Below are 20447 nucleotides of genomic sequence, written 5' to 3'. Positions count from 1 at the left end.
CATATCAATACCAGACTATCAAAATCATCCTCTTACTAGTATGAATGAAAAGAAAATGACCTAATTCTAAATTATTGATACAAATATCATGCTATTCTTATATGAATACCCCAAAAACGACATTAACGAATTCAAACTCCAAATCCAATTGCAATGTCCTGACTGACTTACAAGAGTAAAACTGGTGACAGTGTAGGTAGTATTGGCAACAAATCAGCAGTAGACCTTGTAGCATATTTATGCCCAGCAAAAGCAACCATATGTCCCTCATAATTATCCTGCAAATTCAAAACCACAAACCACACTAAATTGATTGAATTCAAAACAAGCCAATATTCAACACCCTTAATTAAAATCGCAATGTCCATTATCTTCACAACCTTAACTGAAATCTGATACTTTCAGTATATGCAGGTATCAATCTTGCTAAACTACCAAAACTAAGACTAACATTATGCAATGATCAACATTAACCTAAACCCTTCAAACCCTTGTAGCAATTCACAAAATAAAAGGAGCACTAAAACGAAATGGAACGGGAGAGAGATAATGAACTGGAAAGAATGGGAGAGAGGACCTTACTGTCAGTACAAAAGATAAAAACACAATATTAGACCATAATACATCATAGGTCAGCTTCAACTATGTCATATCACTCAACATTAGATTCAGTTATCATATGGAATGTCAATAACTTTTTGCCAGATCGTCTGCTTCTCAAGCTTAAGAGGTAAGAGTTTCTTCCATAAAACTAAAGCTATTCCATTCACCACCAAGGCACCAATCAATTACCAAAAAACAAGTATAATGCATGTCACATTACATTAAAGGTAAGAGATTAGATATGCAGATCATGCAATCCAAACTACAAGATCCTAATCTTCAAAGGTCAAACAGAATATAATCAAACAATCTAAGGCTCCTTGATCGTTTTTAATTAGTAGAAGAAAGTTAAAATAAAGCAAAATGAATTTTTCCAACAGTGGACAGAATCAGCTCTCTGCTGCAAGTCATTACATCAACTGCTATCACTCTTTGATCAACTATCCTAATCATAGATAACTCATATACCTAGTCCTGGTATCTAGCTTTTCATCTAACATAGATAGCTCATACCTAGCTCTTTGGTGGCTTTAAATAAATTTTAGGAAGAATGCCAAACATGTTACCCTTTTTCTATGAACAAGAAAGACAGAACAATGATTAGTTATCACAAAATTTTCAGATGACTTGGTGTTTTTATTTTTTATTTTTTTTATGAACACAAATAAAAAGAAACTGGAGTCAGAAAACAACTTTTTAGAAAATCATCAAAACTGAAGCAAATGTTGAAATATATATATATATATATATATGAAACATTGCACAAGGATTCGCCTTTTAATGCCTTTCCCCCCCTCTATTACCAAAAGAAAATGCACAAGGATTTGCGAAGTGCATGAGTGATTTGAGTAAGCATCGCAAGCCAAAGTAAATCAAAAGATTAGATAAAGAAAGAATGGCATGTGTGAAGGTTATGTACCTGCTGGTATATCGCGGCCAACTTTTGGAATTGGAACTGACGCCAAGACTGGAACATTGGATTCTAGCACTCTTAAGACAGCAGGGAAGTAAGATGAACCAAACAACTCCATCTTATCGACTTCAACGATGACAAATAGGTCAGTATCTTCTCTTACCTGATAAGAATAGAATTCTTCAATTCAAAAACTCATGACATAGACATGATGCACTCGGCCGTCTAATCCATAAATAAGATCACTTTTAACTACATGTTTAACAATTAGCAGTGCAATACAATATCCCACCTGTAATTCAGGAACTGCCAAGGACTCAAACGACGCAACATCTACTTTGTACTTCCCCACAGTGGGCCATCTCAAAGATTCAGGGCTGAAATATATAGCAATATTGATGCGTTGAGCTTTAACTGGAACTAAATGAATGAATGATTAATCTGGACAATGAACAATTACAAAGATTGAGAAGACCTGGAACTGATGGATGAGGCAAGTGGAGCAGTACGGCCGTCAAATGTGACCACCTGGAACCCAACTCTCTCACCTCCTTGTCTAACCTCACCTATACAATTGAAATTGATAAAAGACAAATTAACATTGTAAACATCGAATCCAGAGTTGTATGTATATGAAAACAGTTTAAGAAATTGAGATTGAGATTGAGAGTGAGAGTGAGAGGGGATTACTGATGTAGAAACCTTGAATCTTTAAGTTAGGGTTTGAGGATTTCAGGGTTTCAAAGACTTTCACTATTAGAGTGGTTTTACCAACACCCTACATCAGATTTAGAATCATATATAAATCTTGTCAAAAATTGGAAGTTTATAGAGAGAGAAGATAGAGAGAGAGAGAGAGAGAGAGAGTGGTTGCAAACTAACCGGAGGTCCAGTCACCAGCAAGCTTCAACTGAATAAGCTTCAACCCTCATCCTCCTCTTCCTCCTTATCTAAATCGACCACCGCTTCGAGATCAAGAAAACCCATATCGGAGAGCCTCTTTTTGCTCTGCTTACACTCCCACCGCCGCCACCACGATAGGGGTCGTATTCATCGTCCTCCTCCTCCTCCTCGGCCACGTCGTCAAGGAAGCTTGATCTCCTCCACTTGTCACCAAATCTCTCTCTTCAATGGCGGTCGAGGATCACTAGGTTAGGGTTTTGAGCTCGGTGAATGAAGCGTGAGAGAGAAAGAGGAGGAAGTGTTGCGTGAAAGAAATTGATCTAGATCTTAAGGAATAGTCGTATTTGTTTCTTTTTTTTTAATTATACAAGCGACGGCGTGACTATACCGTCGCAATTGATGTATAATTATGCGACGGTAATGTTATGTCCGTCGCAAAAACTCTTTAACATGCAACGGTAAAATAGCCGTAGCACATGCCGTCGCAAAAGTTGATTTTTTGCGACCGAAAAGTTTTCCGTCGCAAATTTTCGAAGCAATTGAAGTTTTTTTTAGTAGTGATGACCAAGGAAAGATCGAATCTCTCTCACAGAAGTGGGAGAGGGTAAGTAATGCACAAGGTCTAACTTAGCTTTGTCAACCTCTATACCCCTAGAAGAGACAATATGTCCTAGGACTATCCCTTGCCTAACCATAAAATGGCATTTTTCCCAGTTTAATACAACGTTAGTTTCCATGCAACGTTTTAAGATTATTTCCAGATTATTAAGACAATCATCAAAACTTTTTCCAAAAACAGAAAAATCATCCATGAATACCTCTATGATTTTCTCAATATAATCTGAAAAGATACTTACCATACACATCTGAAAGGTACCTGGGGCGTTGCATAGTCCAAAAGGCATCCGACGATAGGCAAATGTTCCAAAGGGGCAAGTGAACGTCGTCTTCTCTTGATCCTCATTGGCTATGGCAATCTGATTGTAGCCTGAGTAGCCATCCAAGAAGCAGTAGCAGTCATGTCCAGCTAGTCGCTCAAGCATCTGATCAATGAATGGAAGAGGAAAGTGGTCTTTCCTAGTGGTGGCCTTGAGCTTCCTGTAGTCAATACAAACTCTGTGGCCAGTAACTGTCCTTTAGGGCACCAGTTCTTTCTCAGCATTCTTCACAACAGTCACTACAGACTTCTTGGGTACGACTTGAACTGGGGACACCCATTTAGAATCTGAAATGGGGTAGATTACGCCACAATCTAGGAGTTTGATGACCTCCTTCTTCACAACTTCCATCATAGGAGGGTTGAGATGACGTTGAGCCTCTCTAGTGGGTTTGGACCCCTCCTCAAGAAGTATCCTATGGACGCAAGTTGTAGGGCTGATTCCCTTGATATCCGCCAATGTCCATCCTATGGCGGTCTTGTGTTGCTTAAGCATCTCCACCAATCTCTCCTCTTGTGAAGATGTAAGTGCAGAGGACACAATCACTGGTAAGGTCTCCTTGTCCCCTAAGTAGACATACTTCAAATGGTCTGGAAGAGGTTTAAGCTCAAGTTCTGGTGCCTGGACCACTGAAGGTAAACTCTTATTAGCAGATAATTGAATGGACAAGGGTGGAGTAGACTTACCTACGAAGGGTGATGCCTTAAGGAAGGACACATTTGCAATGATTTTGTCCTCACAAGTTTCCCTAAGCATGTCCTCTTGGATTATGACGCCATCCTTGGTGTAGCCCACTCCTTGTTCGAGTGTAGTGACCAAAGTATCCTCATTCATGATATCAAACATTTTCTGCGCAAGATTATCCAGAATATCAATAGAAAAACAATCATGAACATCAAGAGGATACCTCATGGCTTCAAAGATATTGGAGCCAATAACATCACCATCGAATTCCCTGGTGAAAGATCCAGCATACATGTCTATCTTTGTCCTAGCCATCCTTAAGAAAGGGCGACCCAAAAGTAATGGCATTGAACTCACAGGAGAATCCTCCATTTCCAACACTTAGAACTTAGCTGGAAAGATAAGATGCTTAACCTGCACAAGCACATCTTCCAACAAACCTCTAGGGTATGCATTGGACCTGTCAGCTAACTGAATGATAACATTATCATATTTAAGCTCTCCTAGACCTAGGGTTTCATAAACAGAATAGGGCATAGCGTTAACCGATGCTCCTACGTCTAACATGGCATTCTTAAATCTAGAGTTACCAATAGTGCATTGAATGGTGAAGCTTCCAGGATCCTTACATTTGGGAGGTAGCTTCCTCTGAATGAGGGCAGAGACGTTCTCACTTACCTTTACCACCTCCTTCTCACGGTTTATCCTCCTTGTGGTGCACAGCTCTTTAAGGAACTTATCATATTTGGGCACTTGCTTGATGGCCTTAAGGAGGGGTAGATTCACTTGCACCTTCTTGAAAGTTTCCAAGATAGCTTGGTCACTCTCATCCTTCTTAGATTTGGCAAATCTGCATGGAAAGGGCATGCAAGAGGAAGAAGGATTAGCAATAACCAAATTGGACAAGTTAGAAGTGTTACCTTTATTCTCCGGAATTGCCTTAGAAGGTGAAGATGTCTTTGCCTCTACCCTAGACGTTGCAGGGTCTTTCTCAAGTCCCAACTTGATTGGCTCTTGCTCCTCTTCAGCTTCAATGTCTACTTGGGCTTCCTTGGATCTCTTAGGTTGATTCACAAATACTCGTCCACTCCTAGTAGTCACAACATATGCATTCTCTACATTACCTTTTGGATTGGGTGTTGTGTTACTAGGGAGCTTTCCTGTCTCATGAATCTTGCTGATGAAGTCCACAACTTGGCCCATTTGCTTCTTAAGATCTGCAATGTCCTTTGTATGGGTCTGTTGTCCTTGAACCAAAGCCTGCGTAGAATTAGTTAGTGCCTCAAACATTTTATCATAGTTAGAATTCAAACTACCTGAGGCCTGTTGAGGATGCAGATAGGGCCTTTGAAAGGATGGCCCTAGATGACGTTGGAAATTTCCACCAAGAGGATTCTGAACATTCTCATTGTTAGTCCACTTGAAATTGGGGTGGTCCCTCCATCCAGGGTTATAGGTATTCGAATAAGGATCATACCTTGGACGTTGGGGACCCCCTTGGTATCCACCTATGGCATTTAAGGACTCCCATCCACCATTGTCTATGAGTTGGGGCATTGGTCAGTCACGTGGCCTTGCATAGAGCACACCCCACAAGCTAGCATTGGTCCCTTATTGCTTACAACCTGGTTCAACAGAAGGGTAAGTTTATTTAGCTTATCCTCAATAGCAGAATTAGTACTTACCTCATGTACCCTGAGAGTTGTATGTCCTACATCCTCATATTGTTGGGCATTTAGGGCACGATTTGCAATGAGTTCTTTCCCAGCCGCAGGTGATTTATCAACAAAGGCTCCTCCACCTGCAGCATCAAGCATTTTCCTTTCTAAGGGCAAGAGCCCTTCATAGAAGCATGTAAGGAGATTCTCATCCTTCATCTGATGTTGAGGACATTGGGCAAGTAGGAACATGAACCTCTCATAGTAGGCAGCATAAGACTAGTCTTGTGCTTGCTCAATACCACTGATCTTCTTCTTGAGCATGATTACCTTGGATGTTTGGAAGTATTTCTCCAAGAAGGCTTTCATCATTGCGTCCCATGATGTAATACGAGCAGCAGGAAGTTCAAATAGCCAGTCCTTGGCTCTATCAACTAGTGAGAAGGGGAAGGCCTTCAACTTAAGGATATCTTCATCAGCTCCTTGTGGAATCATGCTTGAACAGACAAACAGAAACTCTTGGAGATGATTGTTGGCATCCTCCATAGATAGGCCATGAAACACAGGAAGTCTATGCAATAGTCCACTTTTCAGCTCAAAGTCTGCAAACCTTCCTTCAGCAGCAATAGGAAACACAATGCTTGTAGGGAGTCCTCCTTGAACCACAGATGAGGAAAGTTCCCTAATGGATTGTGTACTTAAATAGGCATTCACAAGCATAATTAGCTATAATGAGCCACACTCATGCTACCACTAGCGGTACCAACTCCCGCCAAAGGAGTGACCTACAGAAACACAGCCAAACAGGCTATCGCCTAAGCCCCAGCTGGTCTCCAGATCGCTGCTGACGCGCCGTCACGCGCCACGTCAAGTTGGCATCAGTAGCTTTAGAAGCTGGGGACTGAAGCACATCAGTCCCACATCGAAAACATGGAGAAGATCAGTTCCCTCCTCACCTATAAAAGGTTCTCTCCGTTCTTCTCATTGATTATGCAATTAATACTTACCTACTGTTACTTTGTTAACATAAATACATTGACTAACTTAGGCATCGGAGAAGAGAAGACCGCCCAGCACTGTCTCCCTCTGACGCCCTTTGTGTTTTACTTGACAGGTAGCGGGAACTCTGAGTATCAATGATAGCGGTCTGCCCATCGGACCAGCGTTGGTAAGGGTTTAGCTACCGTTGGACTTTAGACATTGACATTGGCGCCGTCTGTGCAAACCCTTGAACAAAAAGCCATCCCACCACATCCACCATGACTAACGGTAGCAGGGGAAACGCTGAATAGCAGGCGGATCAACCCACCAATCCCCACCCCACCAACCTCACGGTCAACGTTAATCCAGCGGTTAACGTTAATCGTGCACTATTCAGCACACCGGTCAACCCCAGCGGGGAACCCCAGGCCAGTTACCAGACTCCGCCAACTCAAACTACAGCGGAGGCTCAGCCGACCGGTAGCCGCCCCCGGGTGCAGGACATCGCCGCTATGTATGAGCTGGCACTAGTAGACCTTCACAAGGCGAATAGAGAGAGCGAGCAGGAGCGCAGAGAAAAGGCCGAGGCCCAAAAGCAGGTAGCCACGCTGATGTCAAAATTTGACGAACTGAAGAAGGCGCTGGAAGAGAACGCTAACCCAGCGCAAAGCGAGCAGTCGCGGAGCACTAGGTGCAGTCAGCCCATCACCCGCGGATTGGTACACGGACCAATCATACAGATGCAAGTACCGTTGAACTCACTAGAGCTACGGGAAATGGGACCACCTCCTGAACCCTGACTAATGTTGGAGCAGGAAGCGGAGTCACAGCCGCATACCAGCCTCAACATTCAGGGCCAGAACCGAGGGTAATAGCCTGTCCCTAGGCAAGAGCTGGTTCAGCGGAGCATCCAGAAGGGACCCGATGGAGACACAACGGCCATAATACTGGAACGGATGCAGCAATTAGAACAAAGGCTAATCCGGGCCGAGGCAGGCGCCCCAGCGCCAATACCAAATCCACTCTTGCGTCCAGACTAGGACCACTCACCGCCAGGATCCTGCATGCCATCCGCCCGGAACACTCTAAAACACCAAAGATGTCACATTACAGTCACATGACTGACCCCTTTGTCCATATGGATACCTTCAAAAAAGTCACCAATAACAAGGGGTTCGATGACGCCACCCTCTGCCACTTGTTCAGCGAAACGCTTGATAGTGAGGCGATGAGTTGGTTTTTTGAGTGCCCACCGGGATCCATTGACTCATTTCATGCCCTATCAAATGCTTTCCTTTCGCAGTTCATCCTATTGGCTAGGGCTAGGCTCGGGTCGGGCCGGGCCCGAAAATTAGTGAGACCGAGACCGAACCCGAAAATGTCGGTTCGGGCCGGTTCGGTCTTTTTGTAAACTGAAAACCGACAGAAACCGAACCCATTCGGGCCGGTTCGGTTTTCGGGCTTTTTTGGGCCCAAACATTTATTTTCAGTTTTCCACCGAAAAACAAAAACGAAACATTTTTTTTTCCTTTTCTAATGCCCAACACCACATCATTGTATATGTTACATGTGATCAAGATAAAGATTTCATTTAGCTACAAAATTAAAGGCCACCAGCAGCCACGGGGCCCCTAGATGGGTCTCTTTCTGGCAACCTAATATAAGGTGTGTCACTGTGTTGTAATATATAAATTGTAAAGTATCACAAGAATATAACTATCCTAATGGAAACTACAAGGGAACCTTTCTAGGTTGTACATTGGAACGTTTTACAAGTCATCCTGCAAAGAAAATAGAAAGGAAAACTTATGTAAGGAAAACTTTCGGGTCGGTTCGGGCTTTCGGGCCCTGAAAATATGGAACCCGAGACCGAACCGATTACATGAATATGGAACCCGAGACCGAACCGAACCGAAAATTTCTATTCTAAAACCGAACCGAATCGGGCTTTTTTCCTCGGTTCGGGTCGGGTCCTCGGTCTTTCGGGTCCGGACGCCCAGCCCTACTATTGGCTGCCGGCCACCACAATACAACTCAGCTTTTCAGCCTCAAGCAGGGGGCGGAGGAAACATTGAAGGAGTTTGTCACCAGGTGGCGAGCGGCAACATCCCAGTGCCGCGATCTCGACAAGACAATGGCGCTGGCAGCTTTCAAGCAGGGACTCCTCAAGGGGTCATTTCTCTATCACCTCAATTACAATCATCCCAACGCCGCTTACGACCATGTCATGAGCGAAGCTGTCATCCACGCACAGGCAGAATTCATCACATATGGAGAAACCCCCCCATCACCACCAACACCTGTAAAATCCACCCAACCCTCCTCTAGCGATCAGGAAACCGCTAACAAAACCTTTGCTGCTCCGCCAACTGATAAGAAGAGGAAGTGGCAACAGAGCAGCCACCATAGCAAGTGGCAGAAGGATCAACATTACACCAAGGGTAACCGCTCATTTCAGGGAGATAACCGTAATAAATCAACGGAGTCATCCCAGCAGTACGCAGTGTTCACTGTCCTCAAGGCCTCATACGAGGAAATATACGATCAGTGCAAAGACCAGATTCCGCCACCACCCCCAAGAAAATACCCACGGGTGGGAAAGCCCAGAAATATCGTTAAGTGGTGCAAATATCACGAGGACAGGCACCACAACACCAACAATTGTAACGCCCTCAAAACAGCCATTGAAACCTTATACCGAGATGGTAAAATGGAGCAATTCAAGATACACCAGCCACCACCTGTGATCACTAACATTGAGCCCTTGGGCCACATTAACACCATCGACGGTGGTGCTCCAATCACCAATATGTCTCACAGGGAAAAGAAGCGTTACGCACGTGCCAACCACCCCAAGGAGGTGTGCAATATCTGCTATGAGAGGTCCGCTAAGCTCCCTAAATCTAGGTGGGAGCCCATTACCTTCTCAAAGGAGGAGGAGCGCGGAGTTCATCTGCCCCACGACGATCCATTCTTGATCGACACCATACTCGATAGATGGTTAGTGGGAAGGATCTTTGTCGACAGCGAGTCCACTGTAAATGTCATCTTCAACAGGTGCTACGAAAAACTCCGGCGGAACAGAAAACTACTGCAGGATCATGAGCCATTGCTTAGCTTCTCCGGTGATATCACACATCCATTGGGCTCTGACTATATGCGACTGGTTATCGGCGCCAGTCCACGAACGGCGGAGATCCACATGGAATTCATCATTGTGGACTGTTTCAGCTCATGCAATGCCATCATCGGTCGACCAGCACTTAACAAACTCAAGTGCATCATCGCCGGGTACATGCTCCTCATGAAGTTCCCCACTCCCAACAGAACAGGCTGTGTGAAGGGAAGCCAACAACTGGCATGATAGTGCTATTCCACAACCGTGGCACGATCAACAGGCCGCCATGAAATCTTAACATTGGGAAATCATGCAGCGGCGCCAGATATCTTCGAGGACCCCAGAGATGACGAGAAGAAGTATGTCAAAAAGGAGCCTGTCAACCCGGAGACATCCTTAAGGGTTATCAGCATCTCTGACGAGCACCCTACGCAAACAGCCGCATCGGCGGTCAGCTCGACCCAGAGGTAGCGGCTAAACTCACCTAGTTTCTACGTGACAACGTCGCCTTCTTTGCATGGTCGTACACTGACATGCCAGGCATCTCCCCCGAGATCATCACTCACAAATTAAGTATCAAACCATCCGCCTACCCTACCAAGCAGCAGCGGAGGGCCTTTGATGAAGAAAGATACAGTGCTATAGGAGAGGAGGTTGCCAAGCTCCAAAGCATTGGATTCATCCGCCAGGTAAATTACCCACAGTGGATTTCCAACTTGGTCATGGTCAAAAAACCCAGCGGAAAGTGGCGAATGTGTGTCGACTTCAAGGGCCTCAATAAGGCATGCCCCAAGGACAGTTTCCCACTACCCCGCATAGACCAACTGGTCGATGCAACCGCTGGCCACGAGCTACTCAGCATGATGGACGCCTTTTCCGGCTACAATCAGATCAAGATGCACCCTGGTGACCAAGAGCACACCTCCTTCACCATTGACAAAGTCCTACACTGCTACAACGTCATGCCATTCGGTTTGAAGAACGCCGGGGCAACTTACCAGCGGCTGATGAATGCTATGTTTGCGGAGCATCTGGGTAAAATCATCGAGGTCTACGTGGACGATATGTTCGTAAAAAGCATAAAGACCAGTGGACACGTAGCAAACCTCATAATTATATTCGCCATTCTCTTGACCTACGGTATGCGCCTCAACCCAGAAAAATGCTTCTTCGGCGTCACTGCCAGCATGTTTCTAGGTTACATAGTCAGTGAGCGGGGCATAGAGGCCAACCTTGACAAGGTACAAGACATCCTCAACATGAAGGCTCCAGAATGGAAGAAGCACGTTCATAGTCTCCGGGGCAAACTAACCGCTCTCTCTCGGTTTATCTCCAGACTCACTGACAGATGTCTCCCATTTTTCAAAGTCCTAAAAACAACCCACAAGAAAGTCATCGACTAGAACCCAGACTGTGAGGCGGCGTTCCAGAGCCTGAAAGAATACTTGGCAGCAGTCCCACTCCTCTCCATTCCAGTACAGGGGGAGACACTATATATATACCTCGCGGTATCACTATCAGGGGTAAACTGCGCCATTGTCCAACGGGACGGCCAGGACGAATTCCCCGTATTCTACGCCGGCAGAGGCATAAACGGGGCCGAAACAAGATATCCACCCCTGTAACAGCTCGCTCTTGCACTCATCGTGGCCGCTCGGCGCCTCCGCCAGTACTTTCAGGCCCACACAATTCATGTCTTAACGAATCAACCGCTGAGATAGGTAATGCAGAACCTTGAACACTCGGTGCGTCTCAGCAAATGGGCCATCGAGCTCAGCGAGTTTGACATCGACTACAAATCAAGAACCGCCATAAAGAGCCAGGCGGTGGCAGACTTTATCGCTGAGCTCACCGAGCAACAGATTGAGCCCAGCACGGAAGTGGTAACTGTTGAGGAACCAGCTCCCCAACAGTCAGACTGGAACCTACACGTGGACGGCTCCGCTTGAGCCAAGGCCAGCGGCGCCGGAGTCATCTTGACCGTACCAGGGGGACTAAGCTTAGAATACTCGTTGAAGTTCAATTTTAAAGCCTCAAACAACATGGCGGAGTATGAGGCGCTCATTGTAGGCTTACTCCTCGCCATCGACGCAGGAGCTGACAGCGTCAACATATTCAGTGACTCCCAATTAGTCGTCAACCAGGACAACGACAGTTTCCAGGCCAAAGACCAACAGTTGGCGGCATGCTTGGGATACGTCAAGATGCTCCTCAAAAAATTCAAGTTTCATACCATCACACAGATCCCCAGGGAAAAGAACGCCAAGGCTGATTCCCTAGCAAGACTAGCAACCGCTCAACCACACCAAGGTCCAGCGGACACAAGGGTGGAATGTCTTGATAGGCCTAGCATCACAAAAACCCTAGCGGAAATCTTCAACATTGAGGTCAATCCCGGTTGGATGAAAGAGATCATCGAGTACAAGCGCAATGGAACATTGCCAGAGGACAAGGTCGAAGCCCGACCCGCTACAACATCCAAAATGGCAAGCTTTACCGCCAGGGGTTCACCCATCCCAATCTCCGTTGTCTAACCCCAGAGGAAGGAAAGGTCGTACTGACAATGATACACGGCGGAGAATGCGGCAACCACTCAGGCACCAGGTCCTTGGCCAACCGCACAATGTGACAAGGCTACTTTTGGTCCACACTCGACGACGACGCCAGGAGGATATCAAAAGCTTGCCACAAATGTCAACAATATGCTGATCTCCCACATGCCCCGACGGAACCACTGTCGATCATCATTGGCCCATGGATTCACTCGACGTGGGGTCTTGACTTGATGGGCAAATTCCAAACCGCCAAAGGCCAATTCAAGTACATTGTTGTTGCCATAGACTACAATAGCAAGTGGATCGAGGCAGAACCACTAACGGCAATAACCACCGCCAAGGTAACTCACTTCCTCTGGAAGAACATCTACTGCCACTATGGTGTCCCCCACACCATCATCACAGATAACGGCACGCAGTTCAACAACAAGGAACTCATATCTTTCACCGCTAACTTGGGCACCAAGATGAGTTTTGCATCTGTGCTCACCCCCAAACCAACGGCCAGGTCGAAGCAGCAAATAAGATAATCAAGAAACTGCTAAAAAAGAAGCTTGACGACGCTAAGGGATTATGGGCTGAAAAACTGCCGGAAGTGCTATGGGCCATCAAAACTACGCCAACTTCCGCCACTAGTGAAACACCATTCTGCATGATGTTCGGAACTGAGGTCGCCCTACTCATAGAGGTAACTCAACCCACCGCAGAGTCAAAGGCTACTGCCCCGAGACCAATGGCGAGGGAGTCAATCTCGACAGAGACCTCCTAGAAGAAAAACAATACAAGGCCCATTTGCACAATTTGCAAAACAAGCAGCGGGTATCGCGTTTCTACAACGCCAGGGTCAAGGCCCGGAACCTCCTACTGGGGCACTGGATAATGAAGGAAGTTATTCGACCGCCAACGGCACTCCGCCCAACTTGGGAGGGTCCATACAAAATTGTGGAACTTGCTAGCGCCGGCACCTTCTACCTGATGGACAAGGATGGCGTCACAACGACCCACCCTTGGAATACCGAACACCTCCGATATTACTACAAGTAGTCTCACCGCTACCCTAGAGCATCTTGGCTTAGCTAAATTTTTGACTCAATATTTAGCTAAGGGAAGCTACCCAACGGGTACAACCCCGCTTTTTGTAAACGCTGACATAGCAGCTATCAATGAACCGAGGAATTATTCAAACCATTGTCGCCAAGTCCAAACAAAAGAATCAACTGGAAACGCCAACAATATTCGACGGACTTTAATGTTTCAGTGAGCCACAAAACAACAGTCAAAGCTCTAGCGGTTCGTAAAAATGCAAACATTGCAATCAGCAAATACATCCACACTTAGCAAAATACCAATTTTGTATTAGAGGTCCGAACTCCCCGCCCAAAAATATTATTCAATTACAATAAGTCGTAGCGGCATAAAAAAAAATTTAAAAAAAAAAACCAAGACAAGGGCCTCAGCGGCAATACTTCAGGTGGGGAAGTTATCTTCATACCTGAGGAACTTCAGCTGCAGTCTCGCCCTCCGGTGGCTGTTGTTGCACGGACTGACGGCGGTAGGACTCAGCGTTATGACGGTACCGTCCTCTCTGGTATGGGAGGCCAAAAAGCCAGCACGGGAGACCTCGGACTGAGTAGGAGGAGGGGTCTGCTGAGAATCTTCCACCGGACGCATACCACTCTCACCGCTACCTGAGCGGGCACCTTCAGCCTCAACGGGAACCACATCCCTTGCGGGCGGTGCATTCTGACCTGATGGCCCGGTAGGCTGGGATGCCTTGACCCAATCGATGGCGCCCTTTTGGTTCAGCAGTTCCACATTGGCCATGGCACCCGCCTTCGCTGCCTCAGTCATAGCCTTCTTGTATTCCGCTGACGGCTTGAACTTTTCCACAGCGGCAGACGCCGCACGCTTCCCCTCCGCTCCTAGACGGGCAGCCTCATCATCCAGCCTCTTCACCTCAGCAGACTTAGAGGCAGATTCCCGCTGAAGGATCTTAACTTTCTTTGCCTTTGACCCCACCTGATCCTTCAGCAGGGCCATGTCTTGCTCTAGCTTGGAGACATGGTCATTCCGCTCCATGTCCCGCGCAACGGCCATAGACAGCTTGCCGCGGGCATCAGCGGCATCACATTCTGCCTTGGTCAGGAGCCGCTCCGCATCTGCCAAACTGTCCTTGGTCTCCGCCAGCTCCCTCTGGAGACCATCAATTTCCTCCTTGAGCTGCCACTCCACCAAGGGCTGCTTGGAGGCTGCCAAGAACATCTCATGTAGCCCAACGGACAAGTGCCCAAAGGCTGAGCTATAGGGTGACTGTTCAATGGCGGTTGAGCGCACGATTCCCTCTAGTCCGCCGAAACCCAACCGCTGGCAGAGGTCGAAGATAAACTCCCGCCCAGGCTCCGTCAGGAATTCAGCGTATGCTGCAAATGAGTCGAGGTCACTCGCTTGCCCCTCCGGCCCAGCAGCTAAGGTTGCCTTCAAAGGGGCCTGCCTTGCCTTCTTCCACTGGTAGACCCCAATGGTATCCTCATCGGCCGCATCATCCACGTTGACCTGGTTTTGTCGCCACTTCCCTTGCGGTACCAACCGTGTCACACCGACAGCAACAGGGAACGCTCCCATCTGCGGCTCCTGCCCCGCAATAGTCACTGGCTCCTTGGAGGGCGCCACCCTCTCCTTCCGCGACCCACGCCTAAAGGCTGGCACCCTATCCTTCTGCTGCATTGGCGCAGCAGGGACATTGCTTCCACCAGCTCCTGCCTGCACCACGGGCGAGCCGTCGGGGCCGAGGTGGGAGTGAAGAGACATCGGTAACACCACCGGCGTCTCGGACTGGCATACATACTCTCCAAAAAATTATTGATCTCAGCACGGTCCATGGCTTTCTCAAACGCCTCACGACTAGCTCTGTTATCCGGCGGAGAATCTATACAAAACCACCCAGTTAGCTTGACAACAACGAACTAAAACACTCATCCGGCGAAGGTACTTACCAAGAGATCGTGTCAACTGTTGATCGACCAACAGCTCCCACCTGGTAAGTAAGCGGAGATCTAGCAAATTGCGGTTCTGCCAGCAACTGCGGAACCTTGCCAAGCGACACTCCTCTTCGCACGTCAAATTATAGCGCAGCCCCGCTACCAAAAAAAAAAAACCAAGTGGTCAGTACAACAATTACGCAAACAAAAATCAACTCTATCCTACGGCAGACTGACAACCTCGGATAGGTTGGAATTCCGACTTGATCCTAAACGTCGGTTCCCCCTCATTCGACCCCGCTTGATACTCCCATCCAGCGGTGGCAACACAAAAGGTCCCCCGCCACGGTGACATGGAGTCCTTCAAGTTCTCGAGTAGCTTGGGCGCCCCCTAGCGGCGACTCAGGCTCACTTGCCCGCTGCATCCTTGGCACCTCACGTATATTAACTCATTGAAGTGTAGCACCTCAGCCACGGTTGTACCTTCGCAGCCGGACAACCGCCACAGCGAGTTGAGCGCCATCAGCAACCGCCACATGTTAGGGCAAATTTGCTCAAAAGAGAGGCCAAACTCACAAACCAAAATCTGAAGATTTGGCAGCAGCGGGAATGTCACTCCCTGGAGGAAGATCGCCTCATGCACGACGGCATACCCCGCTGGCAGGAACGACGCTCTCTCACCCCTCAGCGGCGGTCGCAACTTCACTACACCCGGCAGGCGAAACACCCGCTTCATAAGGTCGATGGCAGCCACCGTCATCGGTCCTCCCGCCTCGTCAACCGCTGCGCCGTCACCGAGAACCCAAGCTGACTCGATCTCGTCCCCGCCCGCCTCTCCAACCCCATCAACAGAGCCGCTAGGGCATTATTACTCGCCAACCTCTCCTCCCGCCTTTTGCTAGTAGCGGCATCCTCTCCTGCCCTAGAACTCTTTGGACAAACAGCACGACCCATGGCAACTTCTGAGGGTGTGGTCTGTAGTGGCTCAATATCTAGCAGTTCGGACCAGGAGCTTCCTGCAGGGGTAGACAAACGCAACGAAACAATAAACACCCTATCTGCCACGTTGAGCGACTCGTCAGACCCGGATTCCTCACTGCTCAAAATCTCTACGACGCTAGCCATCCCAAACCCTAAAACCCAAAGCCAGTCAGTGCATACAAGATCTATCCCTATGTCAGTTGTACCCAAGAAAATCAAGAACAATTTCCCATAAACTACCAAAACAAGGACACAACACATTCGTACAGTCAGCCCAGATTCGACCATCTAGGAAATCCCTAAAACCCCATCTCGCCATCAAACACCAAAAATCACCCCCACAACCCACCTCACACCCTCATACCATGTCCAAAAGAACAGAGTACCCCAAATCAAAAAATCAAAAAAAAAAAAAAAAATTCGACGAAACCAAACACAAATTCAATGGAACAGGGGTGGGATTCGGGGTCCCAACCTTAAAGATGAAGGCTGTGGCGAAATCAAAGGTGTGTCTCTGCTTCAGATAACTTTCGTGCTTCGACGATCGACAACTTCACGAAGTGCTGGCAGTCTGCTTCTCAGAACACAGGGTCAAGCTTGAAGACGACGATAACAAGCAAAAGTTACAAAGTGTCAAACCTACAGATTTCCCCCCATTTTATGTCCACATCAAGTTAATCTCAGCCATCCACTGAAAAACGACATCACACCACAACAGTACACGTGCCCCACAAAGCGCACTTACTGTCCGGATTAATCGAGGCGACGCGTCGGTTACAAAATCAATAATTACTCGCATTAATGATGAGGTGACGGGCGTGCTGAAGAAACATTATCGCACACGCTAATCCAATACATGCACGCCACGTGTCAAGCACCATCACACGAAGCGTCTGTCCAAGATAGCTATCGAAAAAAGAAAATCAATCATCGGAACACTTGGCGAGATAGTCTCCGCTAGTGGAACTTCTCCCTTTCCATCTTGCAAGCGAGATAGTCTCCGCTAAGCGCAACTCTGCTAGCGGAACTTCTCCCTTTCCATCTTGCAAGCGAGATAGTCTCCTCTAGGCGCAACTCCACTAGCAGAACTTCCCCCTTTCCATTTTGCAAGAGAGACAGTCTCCGCTAGCAGAACTTCTCCCTTTCCATCTTGCAAGCGAGATAGTCTCCGCTAGGCGCAACTCCGCTAGCGGAACTTCTCCCTTTCCATCTTGCAAGCGAGATAGTCTCCGCTAGGCACAACCCCGCTAGCGGAACTTCTCCCTTTCCATCTTGCAAGCGAGATAGTCTCCGCTAGGCGCAACTCCTCTAGCAGAACTTCTCTCTTTCCATCTTGCAAGCAAGACTCCTCCCTCAACACCTGGGAAGATAGTCGCCGCTGACCACAACGCCATACACCAGGCTACCACCAGGCAAGTCCTAGTGAAAATTCCAGCCACTTATCATCAGCGGAGGGACTTCCGCCAGCGGCGATTCCCGAGGCCACGCCTCACTTTGACAACGACCGTAACATGGTGTTGCAGTCAAAATATGATCCTCCGGGACAGGTAGGGGGATGCGTCAACAGTCTCCGTCTGCCCTGATCAAGCACGTTGACCCTCACCACTTGGGTATCACAGATTGGGTTCGCTACCCAACACCCTCTGCTCAACGCAGCTCCCCTCAACAAATAATACGCTGGCCAAACGGAGGTCTATCTTAGCCGGAGAATGGGGGACTCCCTAGGGGGCCTAGCAGGGGCCCACCCGGAAGGGTATAAAGCGTTTGCTCAGTAAGTCTATGGTTGACAACGTACTGATGCTAATTATGCTTTGCAAGACTGGCGGAAGCAACGCTTCGAACCACTAGGCAACTCCCCAACCGAGATTACCCTCCTTGACTGGGGACTTGGGGACTTGTACTTACATAGGCATTCACAAGCATAATTAGCTATAATGAGCCACACTCATGCTACCACTAGCGGTACCAACTCCCGCCAAAGGAGTGACCCACAGAAACACAGCCAAACAGGCTATCGCCTAAGCCCCGGTTCGCCTCCAGATCGCTGCTGACGCGCCGCCAAGCGCCACGCCAAGTTGGCATCAGTAGCTTCAGAAGCTGGGGACTGAAGCACATCAGTCCCACATCGAAAACATGGAGAAGATCAGTTCCCCCTCCTCACCTATAAATGGTTCTCTCCTCTCTCCTCATTGATTACGCAATTAATACTTACCTACTGTTACTTTGTCAACATAAATACATTGACTAACTTAGGCATCGGAGAAGAGAAGACCGCCCAGCACGGTCTCCCTTTGACGCCCTCTGTAGTTTACTTGACAAGTAGCGGGAACTCTGAGTATCATTGATAGCGGTCCGCCCATCGGACCAGCGTTGGTAAGGGTTTAGCTATCGCTGGACTTTAAACATTAACAAATTGATTAGCCATTTCTTCATCCTCCTGTTCAAGGGGTGGTGTGTAGACTGGTAAAGGTGAAAGAGGTGGTGTAATCTGAGTTGAGATTGAATTGGAGGAAACAAAAGGTGATGGCGTAAGTGAAGGTGGAGAAGGAGTTGGTGTAGGTGATGTAGACTCCTCAGAAGACTGTAAAATCCTCTTCCCTTGCTCGTTAAATATGTATTCCTTAAATTGCAAAGGAGAAGGTTTTCTGTACTCAAGTTGTGGAGAATTCTGCAAACGTGCAAGTCTTTCTTCAATTTCTCATGCACTAGGTATTTTAGAAGACTTGGACATTCATGAAGACCCTGAACAACATTAAGAAATAAATAAATTAGTAAACTATACAATAAAATAAATACAACTTGATATTTTGTACAATAAAATGTCACAATCTTTACAAGTAAAATTAGAAGTACAATATACAAAATTTTCACACAAAACGTCACAAATATATACAATTAAAAGGGTGAGTCACGTAATTTACAAAAGTTCGAATTCTATTATAAGCCCTTAACCAAGGTTTAGACGTGTGGCCCAATGGCTCTACCCTTAACACTAGTCGCATGACTAACGTTAAAGATAAAATCCTTCACCTATTCTGTTTATGGTTAAAAACTCATAAAAAAATATTTACTCTTACCAACAACCATTTTCACGAAAAAAAAATGTACAAGTATTCTTTTCTTTTCTTTTATGTACAATTATTTTCAACACTTAGGGACGGGAACAGGGAGTCTCGATGTGCAATGGGACTGAAACAGCTACCCTTTTCAAGACTATGTTTAATCCAATATACCTTAGTGTATCACAACATTTTCTTTTGTTATAAATATCATTGATATCGAATTAAATTTCAAGCGGTAAATCAAGTGGACGTGCGGCCCAAGTATGGTCGTCTAGACACAAATTCCCTTAAGCATCTTTTGGGCAACCTTACTGAAATGGCCAGGTAGGGGAGGACGACCACAAGAGGCAGAATCCATTTTGGCATGAGCTACTCCCACATAGTGGTTTAGGCCCATTTGCAAGCACTTCTGGATCCAAAACCCGTCATGAACGTTGTCCCCTTCCTAGACATCATCTCACATAGGCTATACTTACTAAGATGAAAACGGTCCTAAGTGTGAACACAGTTCAACAAGAGTTAATAAATACCGCCCTCAACCTTAAGGAACCTGAGCTAGGTACGAATAAGGGCTAGGTACCAATAAGGGGTTTAGGCAAATATTAACAAACGCGACTTCACCTATTCCTCTCAAATTACAACTCACAATTAAAATTCGTTTTCAACAAAAAAAATAACAACCTAAGTAAATTAATTAATCTATGTTTCGAACACAATATATACAACAAATATTCACAATTTAACAAGTGATTTTTCAATCCCCAGCAACGGCGCCAAAAATTGATATGCTTAAGCAAGCATATAATTTAACCCTAAAAATGTCATCATTAGTATATAGTAAATAAGGATCATTCTATTCCTGGGATTGAGGGTACACCTGTTATTGTAAAACAATTAAAAAATTAAGGATTAATTTCAGTTTACCCCCTGAGGTTTGGGGGTGTGGACACGGTCATCAAAGAATTGGGAAATATTTAAACCCGGAAATATCGTACCTCGGGGATCTTGAGCTAACTCAAATCCAATGGTTTATGGGTCACAAAAGTCACTTGCTAAACTAAAAGAAAAAAATA

The sequence above is a fragment of the Rosa chinensis genome, chromosome 5 (assembly GCF_002994745.2).
Source record: "Rosa chinensis cultivar Old Blush chromosome 5, RchiOBHm-V2, whole genome shotgun sequence".
Classification (NCBI taxonomy): Eukaryota; Viridiplantae; Streptophyta; class Magnoliopsida; order Rosales; family Rosaceae; genus Rosa; species Rosa chinensis.
This window is presented reverse-complemented; position numbering follows the sequence as displayed.